This window comes from Sparus aurata, unplaced genomic scaffold (assembly GCF_900880675.1).
Source record: "Sparus aurata unplaced genomic scaffold, fSpaAur1.1, whole genome shotgun sequence".
Classification (NCBI taxonomy): Eukaryota; Metazoa; Chordata; class Actinopteri; order Spariformes; family Sparidae; genus Sparus; species Sparus aurata.
Window position 1 is genome coordinate 50502 of NW_022045145.1, and position 20200 is coordinate 70701.

Genomic DNA, 20200 nt, shown 5'->3' on the forward strand with positions numbered 1-20200 from the left:
CATCACTCAAGTTTAGTGTGGAGCATAAATCACATGCTTTAAACACAAGTGTATCACACACAGAATAAGAACTTATTCATCCATCTCAAGCAATAAACATAACTTATCTATTGGTCTTTCCAAAACACTAGTTTTAGTTTTCACAAAGGCACGTCTAACAAGACCTTTTGCATCGGAAACTGCCTTTTCAACTTTTCCTATCACCCATGAACTTCTTGGTGCACCTTTCGTCCACTATAAGAACAACATCTCCTTCCTTCAGATTTTTCCTGATTCCAGTCCACTTCTGCCTCTCCTGCGGAAGGCGCAGGTACTCCCTGGTCCAGCATTTTCAGAAGATGTCAGACAGGTATTGTACCTGTTTCCACCTCTTCCTGGCATACAAGTCCTCTTTCTGAAACACTCCAGGAGGCAGGAGGCAAGACTGGTTGTCTGTTCAGAAGAAGTAAATGGTTAGGTGTGAGAGCCTCAATGTCATGTAGATCATTTGACACTCTTGTTATAGGTCTGCCATTTACAATAGCCTCGACTTCACAGAACAATGTGTGGAGACGTTCATCATCAAGAGGCTGCTGTTTCAGTATCTGGTTAAGAATTCTCCTCACAGAATGAATCTGCCTCTCCCAGATGCCTCCAGAATGTGAACCTGCTGGTGGGTTAAATATACAAGTGATTCCTTTCTGCATGAGCATATTTGAGATTTTTGACTGATTCCAGCCTTTGATTGCTTCACGCCTTTCTTTCTCCACACCCACCAGATTCGTGCCATTATCTGACGTCATTATAGACACCTGGCATTTATGCAGGAATCAGTTTCGAGAGAATTAGGGTCCAAAAACAATCTTTTTTTTCTCCATCTTCCTTGTCATCGTTTTAAGAATATTTGCGTCCACACGGATCCACTGAAAACGACCAAAAAGGCTGTAGTTCATGTTCCAGGCCTCGAGGTGGCGCTTGACATTCACCAAAAACAGAGAAGAAGACACGGTGCATGCGCATTAAGCTTGCGCGCTGTAAACAAACAGACAGTAGACGGAGAAACCGCAAACCAGAATCATTTGTGTGAACCGGTAATGAGGTCGAACTGCTGCTGCGACTCACACTCAACTACAAGGTGAGTAAGTTGCAAGAAAGGCTCAATATCTTCTGCGGCACAAACACGAGCATGTAGTCCGCCATTGTTGTTGTTGTTGTTGTTATGGGACATCACGGGGTGGGGCGATGGCATCATCGTTTTGGAAAGAATGCGATTCGCCGTCCGCATGAAAACGGGAGGGCTGCGTTTTCGGATTCCTCCACCCTGAGACCCGTTTTCAAAAAAATGCGTTTTCAGGCGCTGCGTTTTTAGGATCCGTATGGACTGTCGGCCAAAACAATGCAATACATGTGCATTTGTGCTCTTGACCATACTCCTCCCACACTTGACCTCAAAGGGTCTGAAATAGTCTATTCCGACACTAGAGAACGGGGGATTGTCTGGTATCAGGTGATCTTGTGGCAGATTTGCCGTTCACCCGGTTTTGCTGATATCTTTCTGCATATTACACACTTTTAAAGTATCTTTCTAAGAGCTGAGTCTGCTTGTGGAACCCAGAATCTTTCTCTTAGTTTGGACAATGCATAATTTCTTCCACTATGTTCTGTTTCTTGGTGAACATGTCTGAGGATCAAGGTTGACACATGATGGTTCTTAGGAAGGATCACAGGATGTTTAGCATCTGCTGGAAGTGCAGACTGATGCAGCCTTCCTCCTACTCTAAAATTCTATCCTGCACGACAGGATCAAGCTTGATGATGTGACTGCTTCTTTTCAGCTTGTCACCTTTCCAAAGAGTCATCAGTTCATCACGGAAGCCTTGCATTTGACATAGTTTGATAATTTCATCTCTCCCAGTGTAATATCTTCAGTAGTGAGCAAAGATCCACTGATAGTCGTTTGGTTTGCAGCAATCTCAGTTTTCCATTCATTACTCAGTCTCTCACTTGCTTGTAATGTGAGTAATTTGCGATGTGCGCTCAGATTGTGGAGCAGTTGTTTCAGCTTCATCATCCAGAAAACTGCTCTTGTCAATCCTAATCCTTCTGTATAATGACAAATGAACTTGTTAAGTGTTTTCTCATATGCATTTGTAACATTCACACTCAGTGCAGCTTTAACTTCAACATCATCTTTCTGTATCTCTTTGATATCAGGTGAAACTGGCCAGTGTTTCTCGTCTTTCTTCAAAAAATCTGGCCCACCAGTCCAGTCCTGACACCTTATGGATGTGTCTGCATTCATGCCTCTGGATGCATGGTCGGCTGGAGCTCAGAGTTCACATACATCCACTGACATGGCTTAGTGTTGTCTCTGATAAGCGACACTCTGTCACGTGGACGGCACCATAGATATAAATGTAAGGGACTATCACTGCTTGATAATCAAGGTCATTAATCACTGGTGATTAATTTTACACTTGTAGAAGGGGCACCACCTCCATTGTTTGATTTACTGAAATAGGCTGGAGGGAACTATTCCAAACATCTAACTGTACAAGTTTGACTTGGACAGCTAGAGTATCAACTTCAAATCAAATTATTCAATCTCAATATTCTGAAGCAGCGAATTCTTTGCACGTATCCATCGGTTCTCCACATTAAAATTAAGTTCCAGACAAAGACAAATGATTATATATGTTTTTTGACTTAATAATTAGGGGTAACATAAATGAACTGACAATTTTAGACGAACAACAGATAACAGAAAAGGTAAAGAATGTAATAAGCAATAAATAAATTATGTGACCGTCGACAGATGGTAAAGTTAAAGGGTCGGGTTTTTTATATATTAAATATTACTGGAGTAATCTTTTAATACTAACAAGACCCTAACCTCAACTTTCTTAAGTTCATAAGATAGAAGTCAGAACCTGAGACAGAGGTCAGAACCTGAGACAGAAGTCAGCACTTTAGACAGAAGTCAGAACCTGAGACAGAAGTCAGAACTTTAGACACCACTCATTCTCACGTGTGTAGATCCAGCTGTATGAAGACGTTCAGTCTGTTTTATCTGGGCATCAGGAGGCACTGAAGCTTGGTCTCTTTGAGAGTTCTGGGTTGGACCACGGCATGGCGCGTCGTTCCAGTAGCCAGAGGGAAGGCCGGTACTCTGTTGAGGGACTCTTGGTCCGAAGGCCCAGCGGGGTTTCCGCCTTGGGAGCGCTGGGGGCAGAGTCGATCTCGGCTGGGAACAAAGTCTCTTTTGTGGAGACTCCTTGCAAGGCTTCTGAGGCAGACGATGGACTGCAACGTTCTTCATCAGATGATCACAGTCTTGAAAAAGACTTTTCTTTGATGTTTCAAGGTGGTTCTCAAGTTCTGATCCTTTCACTAATTCAACTTCTTCTGGATCAGGCGGTGATACTTTAACGTTATATTAAATCAAATCAAAAATCAAAAAGAAAAGAATTTGTTCTATTAAAGACTTGGATAAGTAGAGTAGAGTAGAGTACTTAAAGTACTTATTCAATTTGCTTTCTTAGAGCTTGTTGCATAAATAAAAGTAAAGATTACTTTAAAAATAAATGAAAAATAAAGAAGTGAAGAGAAGAGAAGAGAGAAGAAGAAGAAGTCAGGAGGAGAAACAGGGGGGCAAGAGAGCCCGGAGAAGAAGACTCCAAGTCATGACCGAAGTCAGGACCCAAAAGGAGAGAGAGAGTGAGCCAAAGTGAGGGGAGAGGAAGAGAAGCGAAGAGAGAAGAGCATCTTCTCTGTTTTTTGACCTGCAGCAGACACACCGAGAACAGGGGTGGGACTGGCTGACAATACTCCTTCTGTGTTTGGAGTTTTAGACCCACAACTCTTTATTTTAACTAAACTATTGCTTTAATGTTTCGAAATCGTGTTTTAACTTCCCAAAAACTTTACCATCTTAAAAGTCGAATTTTTGCCTTTGCCTTAAAAGATGTAACATGGTTATGATCCAAGAATTAAAGAATGAAAAACATGATTAAGGCATAAAACAATAGTATACAACATAAACCATAAAGCATACAATTATGAGGGGCCGTACAAGACATAATTCATTCTGGCCTGCTCACACACACACATTCTCCTCTCACATACATATATTTTATCTCATACACACATATATTCTCCTTTCACACACATACATTCTCATGTCGCATACATATATTTTCACTCTTGCGTACACATATATTCTCCTTTCACACATATACATTCTCCTCTCACACACATATATTTTCCTTTCACGCACATACATTCTCCTTTCACACACATACATTCTCCTTTCACACACATATATTTTCCTTTCACGCAAATACATTCTCCTTTCACACATAAACATTCTCCTTTCACGCGCATACATTCTCCTTTGACCTTTCACGCACATACATTCTCCTTCCACCTTTCACGCACATACATTCTCCTTTCACCTTTCATGCACATACATTCTCCTTTCACGCACACACCTACATTCTCCTTGCACATACATATATTTTCACTCTCACACACACATACATTCTCCTTTCACGCACATACATTCTCCTTTCACGCACATATATTTTTTTCATTTTTCATGTAAAGGAAAATATGTGTTTATATATATCTGAAGAAAATATATGAATGTATAAGAAGATGTGTGTGTGTAAGAGAAGAATATATGGGTGTGAGATAAGAATATATTTGTGTGAGAGAAGAATATGTGTGTGTGAGAATAGAATGTGTGTGTGTGAGAGGAGAATATAGGTGTGTGTAAGAGAAAGTATAGTGGAAAAGGAAGTAGTTTAGTGGAAAAGTGCTGTGATTGGCTGTTCGGGTGGGATTGGGTGGGACTCCCTGAAAACTACTTCTGTGAAGGGACGCCGTTTTTTCTCTGGAGTGTGATGGCCTTACCAGCCTTGTGTAGAAGCTGACAGCTAATCACTGAAACGTCTCTGTTGTTGGCTGAATATGTTTAATATGTTTAAAAGACACTCAAAACGACTTTGAAATGTTAATTTACTGTTTTCTTATCTTTATATGTATTTGCGGCGCTTTTATTTTGAAAATCTCCCGTCAACCGGAAGTAGGAAGTAAAAACGTAAACGAGGAAAAAAGACGTGTGTGTGCATCGTCTCACGGCCGCATCAATGCAGTTGTACTCTCAGAAAGCAATGTTTTTTTTACACCAAATTCAATGCAGTCAGAAATGCTCACTTCCTGGCTCTTGAATAAGGAGTTTGGCTGGCTGTTTATCTGTGTTCACGCAAGACCAAAACACAGAGAGAGAACAGTACAGTCTATGTTGTTGGCTGAATAGCCCCCCACCTTGAAGAACAGAGGAGCTGAGTGGATTCACTTCATTTTAAATGGAAATAACCCCACAACTGGAAAACTCTGACCTGTGTGAAAACTACTGCAGACTGCTTTCCTGTGGCAGTACAAAGAAGGTTTAATGAAGATCAAGGATTGATTGATGCTCACTTCAAACCTGGAAGCTGTAAGTTTTGCCCTTTCTTATGATGCTTTACTGTTTATTTTTCATGTTAGCCTGTTGAGCCAATGAGCCTGGCATCAGCACTGTCCGCGGCTAACCTGGCTAATTTAGCACCGCTGGACCTATGAAGTATTTAAAACCTTACTGAGGGACAGCTAAAGGAGGATGAGGTGGTGTGTAAAATGTCTGTATGAGTTTTAAGTTACGTGAACATGAGCAGTAGAGGTGTATAAGTCATATAATTTAGCAGCTAACGTAAGTTACTGTGCATGGCATCACAGACAGCTAAGCCGTTAGCCTCGTTGTGTCTCTCCCAGGCACAACACTATTAGCCAAAAGGTTTTACATTGTATCAGTCTGTTAGACAGTGATAACTCCCGAGGCACGTTTTAAGATGAATGCAGGACATGAACCCATCACTACCCTCAGAATATCAGTATTGCATTTTGTTTTGTTCATCTTTTTAAAATGATGAGACATTTGTTTAGTTTCCCGAGCTAACCGCTCGTACATCTCTATTTTATTTTTCTTCTTGCACGTCTACCAATAACAATCACAGCACGGCATCCAACACCTGTAACAACCACCAGCCCCCTCTGCTGGTCACCGCTGGTGGCGACACACTAATATCAACACATCCCCCTTTCTGTGAAGTAGTAAACAATGAGCATGAGAAACACATGCCTTAACACACTTATGTATTGCCAGTACTATAAATCATAATTATTGCAACCACAATTACAACAACCTTTTGTAAACTCCAGCTTATCTTTCTTTTACATATTATCACATTTCTTTAACATTTTATAACATTTTCACTTCGCACCAAGCTCTCTTAGACAACTACTGTAAACACATTCAAGAAAACATACATCATTTGTATCTCTTTTTTTTTTTTTTTTTTTTTTTTTTTTTTTAACACATTGGAACCTAAACAGTACACTGACTCAAAGATCAAGTTTAACTGGTCTTTTGATCTGACGTTCAGATCTCCTCAGTACAGGCAACTCTGTGGAAACATCACTTGTCTCCAACTGCACATGTCCATCAGATTTCAACTCAGGCACCGTGTCGGCCTGTGACACAGCATCCTTCCCATCTGCATCACCACACAGTGTCCCTTGAAAAGTCTCTTTGGTTTTCAGAAGGTTGCGACGGTTCCTTCTGAACACATGTCCTTCCTCAGTTCTCACTTCATAGGATCTTGGTCCTATTTCCTGAAGAACAGTAGCTTTCTTGTTCTATGCATCCTGGTCTTGGATTCTCACCACATCATCTTTCCTAAGTGGTCTGAGAGCTCTTGTTGACTTGTCATAACGCTGTTTCTGTTTCCATTTCAGGTTCTCCATTTGCACTGCATCTCATTTCTCTGTTTGACCTCTGTGTAGCAGGGCAGTGTGGTGCACAGCTTGCGATTCATCAAAAGTTCTGCTGGAGACTGACCACAGTCAAGGGGGGCAGACCTGTAGCTCAGCAGAGCTAGATAAGGATCTGACTTACTGTCTGTGGCCTTCTTTAGAAGCTGCTTAATGATGTGCACTCCCTTTTCAGATTTGCCATTTGCTTGTGGATGATGAGGACTGGACGTGACATGGTGGAAACCATAATGTTTTGCAAACTGCTGCCATTCTCTGCAGTTGTAACATGGACCATTATCACTAACTACAGTCTCTGGAATTCCATGCCTAGCAAATATGGAAGTTTGAATAGTAATCGACGACTATCACATAGTCTTTCCCATTACAATGAAACAAATCTGTTCCTACTTTCTTCCAGGGTTCAGAAGGAAGATCAAGAATTATCATGGGTTCCCTTGCCTGCTTGCTCTGGTACTTTTTACATGTTTCACACTGTCCAATATGGTTTTCAATGTCCTTATTTATACCATGCCAGTATACAGTGTCTCTTGATCTCCTTTTACATTTTTCTATTCCCAAGTGTCCCTCATGAAGTTTCTGTAGCATCTCCATTCTCAAGCTGTGTGGTATCACAATCCTATTGCCCCTTAACAACAGTCCATTTACCACACTTAGCTCTGATCTGATGTGATAATACTTCGGACAGGACCCCTTGGGCCAGCCACTGTGTAAGTGTTCTATCACTGTCTGTAGCTCCTTGTCTCTAGCCGTCTCTTCACTTATTTGCTTTGATTTAGCATTAGACACTGGCAGAGACTCAACTATCATGTTAACATGATTTTCCACTTCTTTTTCAGTGAGGCTCACGTGACTTTCCTCTGGCGCTCTTGATAGCGCATCCGCTAACACTAGGTGCTTGCCTGGTGTGTATATTAGCTCGAAGTCGTACCTTTGTATTTTCATGATGAGGCGCTGAATCCTCGGCGACATCTCATTTAGGCTTTTCTTGATAATCGACACGAGAGGACGATGATCTGTCTCAACTGTGAAAGTGGGAAGACCATATACATAGCAATGAAAGATTTCCAGTCCATAAGCCAGTCCAAGACACTCTTTTTCAATTTGAGCATACCTGCTTTCAGTCTTAGTCATGGATCTTGAAGCATAGGCCACTGGCCTCCAACCATCTCCTTCAGCTTGCAGCAAGACAGCTCCAAGCCCGTCCTTTGAAGCATCTGTGGAAACCTTCAGTTTCTTGGTTGGATCGTAATAAGCCAGCACGGGGACAGTTGTCAGTGTGGTCTTTAGGGCATTCCACTCACTCTCATTTCTCGCTGTCCACTTGAATTCTGCGGAATCATGAAGGAGCTCTCTCAATGCCGACGTTCTCACCGACAAGTTTGGTATGAACTTTCCAATAAAGTTTATCATCCCCATCACTCTCAGCACACCTTTCTTGTCAGTTGGGCGTGGCATGCCTAGGATAGCTTTTATCTTTCTTACATCAGGCTCAATACCTCGAGCAGACATTTTGTCACCCAAAAATGTTATATCCTGCACACCAAATTGGCACTTGGCACGGTTTAGTTTTAGTCCATTTTCACGTACCCTTTGGAGCACTTTTGTCAGTCTTTCATTATGTTCTTGAAGGGTGGAGCCCCAGACGACCACGTCATCCACATAACAACGGACCCCTTCCAACCCTTCTAACATGTTGTCCATGGCACGATGAAAAATCTCAGAGGCTGAGATTATGCCAAACGGCATTCTGAGAAACCTGTACCTGCCATAAGGTGTATTGAAAGTGCAGTACTTTGAACTTTTCTCATCCATTTTGATTTGCCAGAATCCCTGCGCTGCATCCAGCTTTGAGAAATATTTGGCTCCTGCCATTTCACTTGCAATCTCCTCACGCTTTAGTATCTGGTAGTGCTCACGTTTTATGTTTTGGTTTAAATCACCAGGATCCATGCATATTCTCAGTTCTTTGTTTTTATTCTTTTTGTCCACACACACCATTGAGTTTACCTATTCAGTAGGTTCCTCCACTTTTGTGATGACTTGCAAATGACACATCCTGTCCAGTTCTTTTTTGAGACGCTCTCGAAGTGGAGCTGGAACTCTGCGTGGTGCATGGATTACTGGTACTGCATCCTCTTTTAGTTGAATCTTATATGTGTATGGCAGGCATCCCAATCCTTTAAAGACATCATGAAAACGCTGCACAATGGAGTCAACTGTGCTTGTGTGTACACTTGCTGCTTCTGAACAGTTAATGTGGTACACTCTCCTCACCAGATTCAATCTCTTTGATGCAACCCCACCAAGCAGTGTCTCAAGGCCCTCAGGTACGACTGAAAACAGTACATTATAAGTTTTATTCTTCACTGTTACTTTCAGTCTGCACTGACCTTTGCTTTCAATGTCTTGTCCATTTTAGTCTTTCAGTGGCACTCTTTTCTTGGTTATTTTGGGCTTTTCTTTCATAGCACTGATTTCTGTCATGCTGATCAGGTTACCCTGTGCACCTGTATCAATCCTTAGTGCTACTATGGCTCCATTTATTGGAAGTGACACAATCCATGTGTCTTCATTTTCTGAGCGCCTGTCATTTTTTCCTGTCTGCGTATCGTCACTTGATACCATTCCCACAAAGAAAGTTTCACTTAGGTCAGTCTCTTCAACTAGCCGCACTGATTTGGGTTTGCCTTTGGACAGACACTGTTTTGCAAAATGATTTTTTCCATTACATTTTGAACATTTTTTGCCATATGCAGGACACTGCCAGGGCTCATGTCTGTTACCACATCGTTTGCAGGAGTAAGTTGCATCATTTTTGTCTTTATTTTGTGGCGTATTTCTTTTCATTTTGTTTTTTACCACTGCAACTTTTGCACTGTCATGTCCCGCAGTGACGCCTGTTTCACTGAATGTCTTTGCGTGCTGTTGTGCTAACTCACTTGCGTGGCACTGTCTTTCTGCCTCCTCCAGAGTTAACTGAGCATCTCTTAACAGCCGTTCCCTGGTCCGTTTATCATAGATCCCATACACAATCTGATCATGGATCATGGAGTCTCTTAGATTCCCAAATTCACATGACTGTGCCTTCAGTTTTAAATCAGTCACAAAGCAATCAAAGGTTTCTTCAGGCTGTTGCATCCGTGAACGGAACACGTATCTCTCATATACTGTGTTTTTTCGTGGTGAGCAATGCGCCTGGAACTTCTCAATAACTTTGTCATACTTATTTCTGTCATCCGGCATTGCAAACTCGAACGTATTGAAAACTTCAATGGCTTGAGGACCCGCTACCGTCAGCAGCAACGCGATTTTCCTGGCGTCAGATTTGGAGTCCAGTCCAACGGCAGCCATGTACAGCTCAAACTGCTGCTTGAAAGACCGCCAGTTGCTGTCGACATTTCCCACCAGTCGCAGTCCCTCCGGTGGCCTTAAAGTCTCCATCTTGAGCAAAAACTGATGCTTGACCTGCGTTTTACTTTTACTCCTGGTACCATGTTTTGTTCATCTTTTTAAAATGATGAGACATTTGTTTAGTTTCCCGAGCTAACCGCTCGTACATCTCTATTTTATTTTTCTTCTTGCACGTCTACCAATAACAATCACAGCACGGCATCCAACACCTGTAACAACCACCAGCCCCCTCTGCTGGTCACCGCTGGTGGCGACACACTAATATCAACACACATTTGACAATGGATTATTGAGTAAGCTTAATATCGTGAATGCTTCGATGATGTCATTCTGCATAATAATTAGCCATGTGCTTTTGTTTGTTTGAACACTGGACAGATGAAGAAAGTTAAATTTGCCTCAAATTAGATTCATTTCAGATCATTTGCTGTTTTTCTCCAGCACATCAGAATGAATTGTAAATAAAGGGCAATATAATTGGCAAAATGTAAATTTGCCTATGTCCTCCATCAGCCATCTGACCATGGCAATAGGGAGTGAGTTGAGTACAAGTGAGCAGGTAAGTCATGGTCAGATGGCTGATGATGGACATAAGCAGCAACAATGATTAAGACAAATACTCTAATGTAAATGAGGTGATTGGGTGCATAAAAAAATAATCAAAATAGACTTTGTTTTAAAAAAAAATCCCCCTGCAGAGGTCAGTTTCAGCAAAAAATGTATTATGGGGGGGTCTGTGTATTCTTCTGCTTGTCCCTACTGTCAACAGCTCCAAGTCTCCCCTGTTGCTGTCATGTTGTCCAGAATTGCATTATAAACAACCCAGAGCATCACTAGGAGAGTGTCAGTCACAACACAGATCATAGTCTAAAGCAAATGCTCTATTTAATCAATCTCTTCCTCCATACTGGCAAACAATGATTTGTAATCATTTTTTTGCTAACTGTTCGCTGCTGTTGCATATTTTTTAGGTGATTTTGGAGTAAACTGTAACTGTTCTGCACACAGGCCAACATACCACTACAAGACCGACTCTGCAGACACCACCACATCTTTGACAGAGTTGACAAACATGTTGTGAGTTACTCAAATATCCCTTCATTTCTGTATATATATTTATTAGTTGCCTGTTTATTCGCTTAAACTAACACAGTCTAATTCAGTGTTTGAACTCTCTCAGTAATATTATTTTCAGGCTCAGTGGCAGTCAGTCCTGTCTCTCGGACAGTCTTAAGTGATGTGGAGATGCTCAGCCATCACTACTGAGGCCTTCAACAGTGTAATCCTGTCATTCTGCATAAAAGCATGGTAGGTGCAACTACTGACAATATTCAAAGAAACAGAGAACACAACCATGTTCAAATAAAACAGGAATAATACTTTTAGTGCTCAAAATAATTCACATGCCTACACTAAAATAAACATACTAATAATGTTTCCAAATGTCACGACAATTTTGCAGGCCTGCCACATCAACAAAGAGTGATCCTTACAGAAGGACAATTGAACAAAGAAAGTATTTCAATGTAATTGTCAACAACATGTTGTTGTCATTTGGGTTTTAATACTGTAATCACCTTGACTTTAGTACTGAGATCACTATACCACTACATGCTTCTCCTTCATTCAAAACTAAATTTATGCAGTGGTTATGTGCATGGTTGCGACTGATTGATCATGACCGTATAATATAAGTAACAGTGGTTCTGCCATATTTTACAGATCATCAGAGTGACCTGATGATGCTGTGTTTGAGGTTTTCCTGGACCCCGCCAGACTCTCCTTGCAGTATGAGAAACCATCAGAGGAGGAAGGTATTGTTGGGCGGATGTTGCTTCAGTCAAGCAAAAGCTGTCAAGACAACGGCCAGCAGCATCAGGAAGTATCAGTATCCACAGAAGAGGCATCAGGATGATCTGTGTGACCCGAGAGCTCCATTATCAGCTGACACACTTCAGTATAGAACAAACTTGATTTCAGGACATGATCTGGACACTTTTATCTATACCTAATTTATCCTCATTGGCATTGAATAAAGTGATTTGTTTTTAATGAAAGTGTTTGTCTTCTTTGAATTCAACACTAAGGGCACTGTGGCATTAGAGAAAAGAAAGTCTGGAAAGAGTTTTGCCATTAATCCTTTCAGAAATAATGACTCTGTAAGCATCACACATCAAACTTATTAATGTGTTGACAGATCACAATATATTGTATTGAATATTCGGTATGGTATTTTGAAAAGGGTATCACACAATCTGCAGGTTTGACACACATTTTAAAGCATAAATCAGGGTTGATATCCTTAAACGCTTGAATCTTAATGTGGTGTTTTCAGAGTTTGAAACCACTTGAAATTGTAACTGCATTACTTTCATGAAAATAGTTTCAAAGTGGCTCGGCCAGGTTCTACAGGATGCCAGGTCTATAGACTGGTTACACAGTTTTGAACAAAATGTTTGGGTTTTCCTTTAATTTTTCATCCTTTTGTAGAATGCTGTCACATAATTTTGGTTTTCTGAAGGAAACTGAATCAAAGGCTGCTGGATTTATTTGTATGTATTTCAAGTACATATAAACAAATCCAGTTGCCTTCAATTCAGTTTCCTTGATATATCTATGACCTGGATGAGAGTATTCACAGGCAAAACTTTGGTTGATTATAGATAGGGATGTAAGGGTATGAACATTTCATACCACGGTAACGGTGACCAAAATGATCACAGTTATTGGTATACACTGGGATTTTTAAAATGTCTTCAAAATATTGAAAAAACCCTGATATATTAAGGCATTTCACCAAGATGACTATTTAAATATAGATATTATATATTAAAATAGTATCACAGGCAAAACCTAATCAAAACAACAGGCTTTCTGTCTGTCATTGTGTCATCTGCCACCAGTAGATACTGCTCCGGTCAACAGAGCTGAAATGAATGCAGCAAGAGTCGCCAAAGTCGTATTCGCACGTTCAAACAGAGCTGCTGACTTCGACCAATCTGTCCCTCGGCAATCGTATAGTAGCCAAAATATGTACCAAAGGAAGCAACTGTCCTCCCTCCATCATGACTTAATGACTTCAATACACAACAAACCACAAACGCACGTTGCACTTTGCGCCTGTGTAGTGAGGCTTTGAGAGAAGCTCTTGCGAGTTTTTCACACCGTGGTTCTTGACCATGGTTACAATGGTAACGGTTGCATCAAACATTTACCGCGCTGTGATTGGCTGAGAAGCACAAGCGAGACCTGGTTCTTTGTCTGGTTTCAAAAGCAGACAGCAGAAAGTTAAGAAATCCAATGAAGGACTGTAAAGTATTGATTGCTTCTCTATTCCTTGAATTTTCCACAAATCTTGGGATTGAGAGAAATCCAGATAAGATTTGAATGTGATCACAAAGTTCTCCATACAGCCTCCCATGAACAAAAGAATCTGTAGCTTCTCCATGCAATCGTTCCACACATTGTAAGACATTATTAAAAAACAATTGTGTCATTTTCATTGCTACTTACTCCCAAAATGAAAAACTGGGAAAATAGGATGAGTTTGAATAGCATCATTGCATAGTTTTGCTGTGTCTGGCTAAGATAAGTTAAGCAAGCACATGTATTTCCTGGTTTGAGAGTGACTTCCTGTTTAAGGAGGGACTTCCTGTGTCCCTGAGAAAGGAGAATGTATGTGTGTGCAAGAGTGAAAATATGTGTATGTGAAAGGAGAATATATATGTTTGAAAGGAGAATGTATGTGTGTGTGTGAGAGGAGAATATATGTGCGTGAAAGGAGAATGTATGTGTGTGAGACTGAAAATACATGTATGTGCAAGGAGAATGTATGTGTGCGAGAGTGAAAATATATGTATGTGCAAGGAGAATGTAGGTGTGCGCGAGAGTGAAAATATAAGTATGTGAAAGGAGAATGTATGTGCGCGAGAGTGAAAATATATGTATGTGCAAGGAGAATGTATGTGTGTGAGAGTGAAAAGTGTGTGAAAGGAGAATATATGTGCGTAAAAGGAGAATGTATATATGTGAAAGGAGAATGTATGTGTGTTAAATGAGAATATATGTATGTGAGAGGAGAATGTGTGTGTGTGTTAGAGGGCCAGAATGAATTATGTCTTGTACGGCCCCTCATATACAATACACAGTAGGACCAAGGACTTATACATATTCCTTGTAGTTCTAGCTTAACAAAACATATCAGACATTTAACTGGTAAATAACACAAGCATTACACACAAAGAGAATCATGATATGCAAGTCTGTGCCCATCGCAAAGGTGGGGGCTGGTTTCTTTCAAACCCCAAATTCATTAAGTAATAAGCTTTATTTGGCTTGACAATAACATAGGGAAGATCTATTGCATGGCCTTCTTGGCTATTTGGAAATTTGATAAAATTAGGAAGATGAAATTGTAGTTAATAGTTACTCAGAACATATTGAAATGTGGATGAGTATAGGATTGGAATGCAGCAAAGATTGGAATGTCACAGACAATGTCCCTGTGAGGGAGGGGGACTGGGTCATCTTTACCCCAACCACCATCTACCCCCACTTCTTGTCATCTGATGTGGAGAGAGAGAGGATTCTATTGTGCTTAGTCGTTAATTAGTAACAGAAGTTTTCTGATGATCTGTTTATAGCAAGAGAGCAACACATCGTCCTTTCTTTAGGGAGAAGAGGCCTGGTGCTGGACATCGTTTGGCCTGAGGAAGAAGGAGTTTATCTTCTTTGTGAGGGGGGAGAAGAAGCAAATATTCAGTCAAACAGATAGGCTTTGTTCGTTAAGCTTGTCTTGTGGTTGAGATGTTAGAGGTCAGAGGACGGGGAAAGGGAGCAGAGCCTCATGATGGAGACATAAGGGCTGGTGTTCCTACAATTATATCTCAGCACAGTGGTACTGTCAGACCAAAACATGGATTCTTCCAGGGACATTTGCAGCTCTTTTGTCATAAACTTGTCCATTTTACAGCGACAGCTGTAAATTCCAGTCTTGGAATTGTTGTTTGTATTAATAGAGACACTCTAAGCTTCCCGATGAATGAACAGTGAACTGAACTCTTTCATTTTTAATGCGAAGGTAGGTAACAACTCCATAACCTTTCTCACTCGCGTCCGCAAAGTGGTGCATTTGTGCAGATGTGACTTTTCCAAAACCAGCTGGTTTTAGACATCTGTCCACTGTGAAACCATGAAGTTTGGGAAGATCCAAAATCCATTTTTGTGACTTTTGAGCCAGGCCAGCAGGGATATCTTCATCCCAGGCGACTTTCCTGCCACACAGCTCCTGCAGGATCATTTTAGCTGGAAGGATGACAGGTGACAAAAACTCTAACGGGTCATATACAGCAGTTACAAATGGCAGGATTCCACGTCTAGTTTGTGGTGTATTCTTTGCATTAATTCTGACCATGAATACATCTGACTCTGTACACCAGTTCACTCCAAGGACTCTTTCGTCAGGTAATGCATCATGATTCAGGTCCAAATCTTTAACCTCTTTTGCTCTTTCTGACTCAGGAATGGAGGCTAAAACAGTCGTTATTACTCATCCATCTTGTAAGATGAAATCCTCCACTCTCACACAGTGCTCTCAAGTCTCTGACCATATCAACTGCTAGAGTTTCATCTGACACTGACAAAAGGCAGTCATCAACATAAAAATTGTGCAAAGTTGCTGGGGGAGGATGTTGCCCCAAACAAGTGCACAACCAATTTGTATTCTTTTAAGGGCTCATTCAGGTTTCCATTTGGCCAGCAGAGGAATCGCAGGAGGTCTTGATTCTCTGGTGGTATTCTCATTTGATGATACATTGCCTCTATGTCTGACATTAAGGCAATGTGGTCATGTCTGAATCTTGTTAACACTCCTATTAGTGTATTTGTCAAATCTGGTCCTTGTAAAAGTTCTGTATTCAATGACTTGCCCTGAAATGATGCTGCGCAGTCAAAAACTACGCAAAGTTTCCCTTTTTGGGGGTGATATACCCCATGATGAGGTATGTACCACACTCACTCATTTTCAGACACTGTTTCTTCTTTTGGTACTTCCACTGTATACTCTTTACTGATCAGGTCAGACATGAACCTCTGATACTCTTTATGAAAGTCTTTGTTTTTGACAAGTTTCTTTTTCAGGTTTTCCACTCTCTGAACGACTACACTGTAGTTATTAGGCATCTTGACAGCTTTGTCTCTTAAGGGAAGACCTATGCTATAGTGTCCATCAACCTTTGTCACTGTCTCATTAACAGAGTCCATACACTGTATGTCTTCTCATGACATTACATGTTTTTCTTCACTGGCTTTCTCTGGAAAGTCATAGTTGAACTGTTGTACAAGCAAGTTCTCTACACTGGCAATGGACATGTGATTGACAGAAACACTTTGTCCACTTTCAGATGGAGTAATGCAACCATTACCCCTGAGGGGGCCATTACTGTGCCATGCAAGGATTGTTCAAACTGCATATGGACCGTCATCCTCACTTTGGATGATTTCCCATGGTTCCATGACCTTGTAAACATCACAGCCTATCAACAGTCCTTTATCTGCCTTTACTGTGGCCACTTTTCCAAATCTTCCTGCGCAGGAATGTTCTCTTTGGACACAGGAATGTCTTTATGAGTATAAATCTCAGATAGGTCAATGTAAATGTTCTCTTTCAAACCACACCTCTCTAGACCTGAAAGATGGTAGCTTTGCTCTAACTTTTCCTGGGCCATTGTTCAATTCAATATTTGTGTTTTCTTGCCTTCAATGCCAAGCTGTCTCATTAACTTTTCAGTACAGAAATGCATAAGTGTCATGGTTCTGTGTCTGGTTGTGCCTTATGTCTTGATTTCTATGCCATTTGGTGTCTTGTCAGTGTCTTCTGTGTTTTTTCCCTTCCACCTTGCACATGTTTGTCTCCCTCTGTCTGCCAGTGTTATATCTCCTCTGTGCTTCCCCCTCGTTATTTCACCTGCCCTCTTCTCTCCTCCCTCTCCGCACCTGCTCCTCGTCTCCTCATCAGTGCCTGTGCACTTAAGTCTTTGTTCTCCACTCACTCCTTGTCAGTTCGTTGTGTGTGTGATTCCCCATGACCTCCCGTGTCTCCTCCTGTGTCCTCCTTGATGGTATGTTTTTGGATTTGGACTTTGTAGAATTGGTTTTGTTGCACTTTGTTTAGCATTGTTATTTTGCTACTTTGTCTTTTGGTCCTTTTGACTCCTTTAAGTTTGTTCTCCTGGCCCTTTTTGTATCACCCAGCTTTGCTGTAATTAAAGCTCGCCTTTTGTTCACTTTAATCTTGCCTCCTGTGTGTCTGCGTTTGGGTCCACCCCTTTTAGTTTTCCCCAGTCGTGACAATAAGTCTCTATCACCCTGTTGCTTTTCTTTACCTTGACACAAACAGGTGCAATTGCCAAGACACAACTGTCTTTTCCGGCCCTGGTGGCACAACAAGGTCCACTAGAGTTGTGTGTTGTTTCACAAGTTGTCATGTTTTCTGTGGTGCTTTTCTCACTGCTTTTAACAGCTTCATTATCATCTTCCCCTGTGACATGAAGCATGCTTGGATGTTTCCTAGAACAGTGTTCACATGAAGCTCTCCTTTTACAATCTTTGCTCAAATGACCTTGAGTCAAACATGAAAAACACATTCCTTTTCCTTCAAGAAACTCTAGTCTTCCTTTATAGGGCTGGTTTCTGATTTTTAGACATTCTGCCAATGTATGTTTTTCACAGAATATACATGGCTTCTGAAAGGCATTAACGACTTGACATGAGGAGCCTTTACAGTTTTCAGGTGAGTTCTCATTTGCAGCTTGAATATCAAATGCAGAAACTCTCCACATCTCTCTCATTTTATATGGTAACTTGGAGACAATGATTCTAAGATTAGTGGGATTCTCTCTTTCTTGCAGCTGATCAAAGTCTTGCATTGCATTGTTACAACCAGTTAAGAACAGAGAGTAACTATGGAGAGCCTTAGCAACATCTGGCTTGATTTGTGGCCAATTGAGAGCCCTGTTCATGTAGGCAGATAAGATTTCCAGCTCATTGCCATAGTGCCTAGTTAATTTTCTTGCTCCACTGTAGCCTTGATATGGACTCATGTGTTGGAAACTCCTGACCAAGTCTCTGGGCACACCTCTGGTAAACTGTTCAAGGTAGTATAACCTGTAAATGTCTTTATCAGTTTTGTCATGATGGTAAAGTCAAATGCCCTTATGAAGGATTTGAACTCAAGGGGGTCACCACTGAAAACAGGTATGTCTCTTTGGGGCAAATGGGTCAGCTTCTGTTGTTTGACTAACATCTCAGTGATGTCATTTTGTTTCAGCATCACCTCACACAGGTTTACTGCGTCATTACTTATATAAGTGTGCTGTGTCTCATTTCCTTGTTTCACTTTGTCATTCACCTGTTACCTTTCAGTGTGTTCACACTGCAGGCTCTTGTCTGGATAGCAGATTGTCCACTGATTTTGTCTCAGAATGAGCAGTTGCATGTTGTTGGTTCTCATACTCACAATTCTCCAGCACTTTTATTTTTGTTGAAGATGCAGCAATTGCTGTCTCGATCTTAAGCTGATCTTTCTTTGCCTGTAACTTCTACTAGTTCCAGTGCCTCTTTCTGTTTCAGGGATGCTGCTTGTGCAAGTAAGGTGGCGTGTTCTGCTTGTTCCCTCTGACTTACAGATGAAATGGACGATCTTGAAGATCCTGATGACCTGGACGATCTAGAAGATCTGGACAGTCTCGAAGAATGGACAGTCGCTGTGCCTTGTGCCACATGGAGCACAGATTCATCCTCTGCTGGTGTAGCAACCGCAGGTACGTGTAATGGATATGACAATGAGCATTGCATGTAAAAGAGAAATTGTGTTGAAAATGCATTCAATGTCATTTCACTTTATAGTTATAATTTTAAGTGAATACATTTAAAATCACAGTTCATGTTTCTGTATTTCCCTCAGTTTAATTCACAGTTATCTGTAATCCATTGTTCTGGCCTTTCGAGTAATCTATTGCTCTGGACGTCCCAGTTGATATCTGAAATCCATTGCTCTGGTCTTTCGCGTTCCTGTAGGGGGATGGTGTTGCTCGCGGCTCGTCCATTACACTTTGGACTTGAAGCCAGCAACGTTGTGTCCGCTTCATTCCATTCTATTTCGCCCCTTACAGGGGCGTTTACATACACTGTCATCTGGACTCACTTCTTCTTGATGCAGTTGCCGTGATGCATAGATCCATTCTTCAGCTTCGTTAATACATTTGTTGAATTGTTCATTTTTTGGTTTAAACCAAAATGTTTGATCTGCATTCTTTTCATCATTCAGTCTGAGTACACCATCATTTGCATGACCAAACTTTCTCAACAGTTTTGAGCATTCATTCAAATGTTCATCAACAATGTCTGGACTCTCACAATCTTTCATTAGTCCATTAATTTTATTCATTTTTAATGTTAACTGTGATAGTTTTGATCTCCTTGTATTTTTAAATGTGCTAAGTAGCTCTTCTAACCCCCTTTTGGTGCCCTCTTAGGGTCGGTCCTGCTGCCGCAGCTCTGTGTTCTTGGTCTCTCAGCCACGCCGTCGTCTGCCACAGTGATTTCACACAACGTCTAATTCAACAAGTGTTCATGAAACGGCTCATGCTTGTCGTCTCATTTTTGTCTTTTATGTTTCATGTACTTTTACTTATCTGGGACCATATTCTTGTCTCGCTGTGTTCTGCTCTTGAGACATCATGGCAATGGGCCGTCGTGTTGCTGAGTGCGTCATTTTACTTAATGTAGTGGCCATCTTGCGTTCTTTTCTTCGTTCTTCATTTCATACTCTTTTAACCACTCTTGCGAAATGACGTGAGACTGCTTTACTCGTTGAGCTGGCTGGGTGCCGACACAGACGGTAAAACGACTGTGTCGCTCCACCATATTCTTGTTT

The 20200-nt window shown here is 41.1% G+C and overlaps 2 long non-coding RNA genes across 2 annotated transcripts; both read left to right on the forward strand.

Moving 5' to 3' along the window:
- The first annotated feature begins 5067 nt into the window (after positions 1-5067).
- LOC115577988 (uncharacterized) lies at positions 5068-12323 on the forward strand. Its single transcript, XR_003983327.1, has 4 exons — positions 5068-5479; positions 11275-11343; positions 11447-11574; positions 11989-12323. It is a non-coding gene; the product is annotated as an uncharacterized LOC115577988 (long non-coding RNA).
- Positions 12324-17155: 4832 nt separating this feature from the next.
- LOC115577994 (uncharacterized) lies at positions 17156-19905 on the forward strand. Its single transcript, XR_003983332.1, has 4 exons — positions 17156-17384; positions 17995-18055; positions 18951-19085; positions 19800-19905. It is a non-coding gene; the product is annotated as an uncharacterized LOC115577994 (long non-coding RNA).
- Positions 19906-20200: the final 295 nt, after the last annotated feature.